The following is a 6,000-nucleotide window of genomic DNA, read 5'->3' on the forward strand; positions in this document are numbered from 1 at the left end:
TGAAGTGCATGTCCTACCAGTATCAGTAAAGGTCTTAGAAGTTCTTACCTATACAGAGTTTTTATTGAGCAGCAATTTACCTTACAGTAGAGTTAGCTATTTACCTTACAGTAGAGTTATCTAGTGTCCGTTTGGCACTCTAGATATTTTCAGAGCCTTTTAGGTAATTCAAGTAATAAACCTGAAAGACATGTACACATATTGTTACTGCTTTCAATTACTAAATATGGTGCTATTCAATAATGGTATACCCTAACCAATAAACAAACACAACATCGGGCAAAATCTTACCACTAGTCAAAGCACTTCTCATCAATTTTTTTAAAAAAATTGTTTCATACCTATAATGTGCTCGGTACTTTATGAGGTGCAAATGGCAGAGTGGTAAAATGATGGTCTCAGCCTCAGGTCATGGATTGGACAATCTCTTAAGAGAGACTAACAATTATCAAGCCCGTATAGTAAAGTGTGATGAATGCTAAGATAGGAAAAGTACAGCACACTGTGTGAGTACTTAATTTCAGAAACATTTTGAAAACACTCAGGCTCTTATGATTTGGCTTAAGATTACACATTAGACAGAACCTTGAAAAGTAAGAAATTCCCAGAGTTAAGATATCTGTTTTATTTCTTAACCCTGGGAATCACATCGGAACTCATTGTTCTTCTTGCATTATTTGAAATCCTAGAGGAACACTAAAAACAGTTCATAAAAATTTAAAATTTATTAAAAATGTTAGTGATGATTTACAAACAAAGCTTGGTACAGATAGTTGCAAGTCAATACAATCTTGAAAGCGCATTTCCTGTGATGGATGGGTTCACTCAAAGTACAGATTATTGGAGATTGAGTGAATCGTACAAATATGTTTGGGTTCCTTGAAATCAAGAGAGAGTGAGAACAAAACTAAAGATAGGTAGAAGACGATATTTGAACCAAATATACTTTTAAAAGTATACTGCACCAGTTAAAATTTAATTTGGTGTAACATGATCCAGCACAGATATAAAGAGAATCACTTGTTATAAGATAATAGTGATTAGAGGGCTTATTAAAATGGATGTTTTATTTTAACTACAACATCCTAATAAGCATCATCTTGCAGTGAAGTGAGATGACCCATTTTCTTTTCCTTTGCCTTTTCATACTTGACCCAGAAAGGTTAAGAGGGCAATGGGTGATACATATATATATACACTCAAAAGCATGTGGTGGTATGTCTGAAAAGTCATCAAGTTGGAACAAAATTAAAGCTCACCTTCTTGGTACATGATTTACATATATATATATATATATATATATATATTACATTATATGTAATTGAAAACATTTATATAAATTATATAGAATACACACATGTGTTTGAATTTTTGTAGTAGCATATCCATCTACATAGTTGTCTTGTGTTTGTGGCTGGCCACATCTGCCTGTGACCTTATCTTGGGAGTACATAGCATATTTGAGAGAGTATTTCAAGAGACATATAACAACTGTCACTAGAACTAGCATTAAACTAGACTCAGAAGCTCCAGGTTTGAGGATCATTCTTCCTCTGAGTTCATGGGTTTGGACTACTGGTCATAGTGTCTAAATCTCTAAATTGGGGTCTCTGAGGTCCTTCAAACTCTTAACATTCTGTGTTTCTGTGTGGTTTCTGCTGATATCAACTGAGTCTTAAGGGCACAGGAAGTCCATCTTCCCAACAAATTTTTTTTAGTAACCCAGTGTAATAATGGACTTTGCTTATTCACTGAAATACATGTTCAAGGAATGTGTAAGGTTGGTGGCAAATGGGAATGTTAGACCAGGGCAAATGAAGGATACATGTATATACATTTCTATAATAAATATTGCCTGATACTAGTCCTTTTGTGTTTATTTTGCATAAAATAATAGGAATGGATCATGCTCTTATTCTTCCCCTTATTCTTACTCAGATACTAAACTCTCAGTAACTTCTTGATTAATCTCTCACTAGCTTTAAAAATAATCAAGTAATTATTTGGCACATTGAGTTTTTGCCCTCTTTACTTCAGACAAAACTCTGAGTCAGATTTCTTAAATATAAATAAAAATTTAAACAGTCTCACTTTTATTCCAACAGCAATTACTGGAAAATTAAAGTAAAGAGAAAGAAAGAATGCAACATTTAATCCCAAAACAAGAGTGAGCAATACTTTCATTTCCTTAGTACAAAACCACATCTGTCATTTTCATGTTAAATATTTATTAGTAGTTAGTTGGTACATGAATTGTTGGTAAGGAAATTTTTCTCAAGGAAAATAGCCTTTCAAATAAATCTTGTTTGTAAGAATATATAGACATGAAGGTGGAAGGCAACTCCCAAGAGGGAAAGCTGACTGGGCTCATAGGTATGAATATAAAAAAAATATGCCCTCATTTCACCTCTTTTCTGAGGGCCAGATTGTTCTGTGAACTGAAGCCATTCAAACCTGAATATATTTAATATGAATGAACATTATAGCAAGTACTAACAGAGCCAAATTCCGCTACCACAAAAATTTTAAAACAAATAATCACCATAAGGAAAATAGTCATAAGCCCTGGCTTATGGTTCATACTTAGTTCAGTTTTTAAAATATGTTACTTGAAATAATTCTGTATAATTTTATCAAGTCCTTAACACTCATTACTTCAGTGGCTTTTAACTTTTTACTGACTCCTGGTCAAAAATATATTTTACATTATGACTATATATATATATATATGTTTTATAACTTTTCATTAAAAAAACCTATCCTTACTATGTTATGCTATATACTCTGGTTTATATTCCCTTTTGTTTTGTTTTTTAAAATGCTGTTTCAGCACCAGTTAATTGATTTTGCAATTCACTACTATATCAGGAGCCTCAATGATTAATAGAAAATAAATAGGGATAAAATATTCTCCCCAAGAAAATGGAGAAAGAAAAATAAAAGAGAAAAAGGAAATAGATAGAGAAAGGAATGACTGAACATTATAGAGAAAAGGAATCATAGCACTTTTAAAATGGATGTCGCCAAAGAGAAGAAAAAGTGGTCAACTAGAAGAAGAGGAAATTTTTAGGAAAACTGACAGGGTTGATCTTTAGAGTTTGAAAGATTCAAACAACTTTGAATATTTTCCTCCCAGATGTATGAAAACAAACAACTTTACATCTTAACCATTACATTCATTAGATGCATAACCTATGTCTAAAATATAAGCCAGAGGAAAGCAAGGTACCCTTGTGATTTTTTAAATTATGACATATTAGCTTTTGTGTAATATGAAGTATTTTTTATTATTCACAAATCTAGAGGAATTCCATTTCATTCAATAACTCTGAGAAGTTAAGGATTTTTATTATAATTTATAAATCCTATGTGCTCAACTGGCACTTAATAAGATTGACCAACAACTGTGCAAAGAGAAAAGACTTCAGAATTGGAGGACCAAGTTTTGTGTTTGAGTCTAGATTTTACCACATATGTAAAAGTGATAAATGACAAAATATGGTAGGAACACTTTACAAATCAGATTCTCCCAAAGCCAATGTAACTAATCCTCAACTGATTATAGTACCATTATATGTCCAAAATCATGCAGAGTTACAAATACTTTTCCATAGGAGAGTCCATTTATAATATAGATCTGTTCCTCCATTTTTTCTAACCGGTTTTCTAAATAAAGATCTTTCCACTTAATTTCCCTACTGAAAAATAATAGCCTGTCCAAAAGGTTGAACTTTTTACTTGCCTGTTACTTCTTCAGAAATACCCTCTTCTGGTCTGTAGGAATTCAGCAAATATTATCTTGAAATCTATCATAATGAAAACAAAAGTTCATTATTAGATTATCTTTGGTTGCAGAGAAATAGGAACACTCATACACTACTTATGGGACTGCAAACTAGTACAACCTCTGTGGAAAGTAATATGGAGATACCTCAAAGAGCTATAAGTAGAACTACCATTTAATCCAACAATCCCATTACTGGGCAACAACCCAAAGAAAAAAGGCATTCTATAAAAAAGACATCTCTACTTGAATGTTTATAGCAACACAATTCACACTTGCAAAGATGTGGAAATAACCCAAGAGCCCATCAATAACATCAGTGGATTAATAAAATGTGGTATATGTATAACATGGAGTTCTACTCAGCCACAAAACACAACAGTGATCTAGCACCTCTTGTCTTATCTTGGGTAGAGCTGGAGCCCATTCTACTAAATGAAGTATCACAAGAATGGAAAAACAAGTACACCATATGTACTCACTATTAAATTGGTATTAATTGACCAACACTTAAGTGCACATATAGTAGTAACATTCATCAGGTGGGGCAGGTGGAAGGGTGGAGGAAGGGATGGGTATATTTACACCTAATGGGTGCGGTGCACACTGTCAGGGCGATGGACACACTTAAAGCTCTGATTCAACCGGGGCCAAAGCAATATCTGTAACCTAACATTTGTACTCCTGTAATACACTGAAGTAAAAAAAAAATGAGTCAGAACTTGCTACACTGCAGATACTTCAGTGAAACATGGTCTTGCTTTTTCTTCTATTAGGCTGAGACTTGGAAGAACATCTGTGCCCTAGTGCATTTTATTATCTTCATTATTAATTATTTTCTATTTCTGTAGTTCTCAATGCTAGTTTTAGATTAATTTAATTTTGTGACCTTCACTGCTACTAGAATGTAATTTCCATGAGGGCAAGAAATCTTGTTCTTGATTTTAGTAGTATTAACCTCGGCACCTAGAACAGTGCTAGGCACATAGTTAGTACTCAATAATTATTTGTTGACTAAGTCAATGAAAACTTTCACCTTTGACTGCATAGGACCTTTTAATCTTTTTTTAATGGGGACTCAATCTTGGATTAATAATCTCTAAATCCACTTCCAGTTTTCTAGAACTGGAACTGAGTATATGGTTGTTCATATTAGAATCATAGGTACTCAGTCTACTTAAGGACTCATTTCTTGATTCACTGAAGCCAAGTTAATCCATTACTCACCTTGCTCCCAAAGCACACTATTCTTGCTTATAATATTAGCATTTATCATAATATTGTTCCCCAAATTAGGCCACTGGTTCCTTAAGTGCAAAGTGTGCTTTTTAAAAATACCATGATGTCTGGCACTCATACTGTCAGTCATTCAATAAATATTCACTGATTGAATAATTGAGACTTGTGTAAAATAATTTGCGGGGCTGGAAAGGGGCTGGGCCCTCTGTCCTTTCATTTTGCTTGTCACTGCATACATAGACAGGGAGAGAGATGCTTTACATTTTTTGGCATAGTTTTTGCTTTGGTGCCCGGCCTTTCCTAATTTAGGGGGTCTACTAGTAAGATGTCCTCTTAAAAGCTGTTTGATTTTATAAACTATTCTATAATTGTTTAGGAAGACAAAAAGATTTAGTTCAGATGTTGACTAGCACCATATTTTAAACAGGCAAGGAATCTAACCCAATCACTTATTTTAAAAATATCTGTCTAAAGAGCATAAACCACTGTGGATTATTTCAATAGTAGGTTATTGAGGAATTTTTTAGATTTTTCGCTCTTTCCCAATCTTGAAACACAAACAATGAATTATTTTCTTCTCTCTGAATGCAAAAGTCATCGCATTCTCATCTGGGCCAGTATGAAATTAGAAGTTTCATTTGTAAGAACAGAAGCATAGCTAAGTTTGGCCAGACAAGTGATAATCAACCCTGATGCCTTCCAGAAGTAGATATTGCCTGAATTCCTCATTTCAATATTTTATTTTAATATATTTCAAAAGACAAACTAGGAAATACCTATCATTAAATATCATTTTAATTGCAGGCTCTAAATCACAGCATTTAAAGAAAATAAAGACAAAGACATAACAAAGACATATTTTCAAGAGTCTCTGCTGGATTTACATTATCTTATCTTAAGGAAATGGAAAGAAAACATATATATTTAGTTTAATTGTACATCTACAATATAAATTCATACTTCATTACTCACTGTAG

The sequence above is a fragment of the Microcebus murinus genome, chromosome 1 (genome assembly GCF_040939455.1).
Source record: "Microcebus murinus isolate Inina chromosome 1, M.murinus_Inina_mat1.0, whole genome shotgun sequence".
Classification (NCBI taxonomy): domain Eukaryota; kingdom Metazoa; phylum Chordata; class Mammalia; order Primates; family Cheirogaleidae; genus Microcebus; species Microcebus murinus.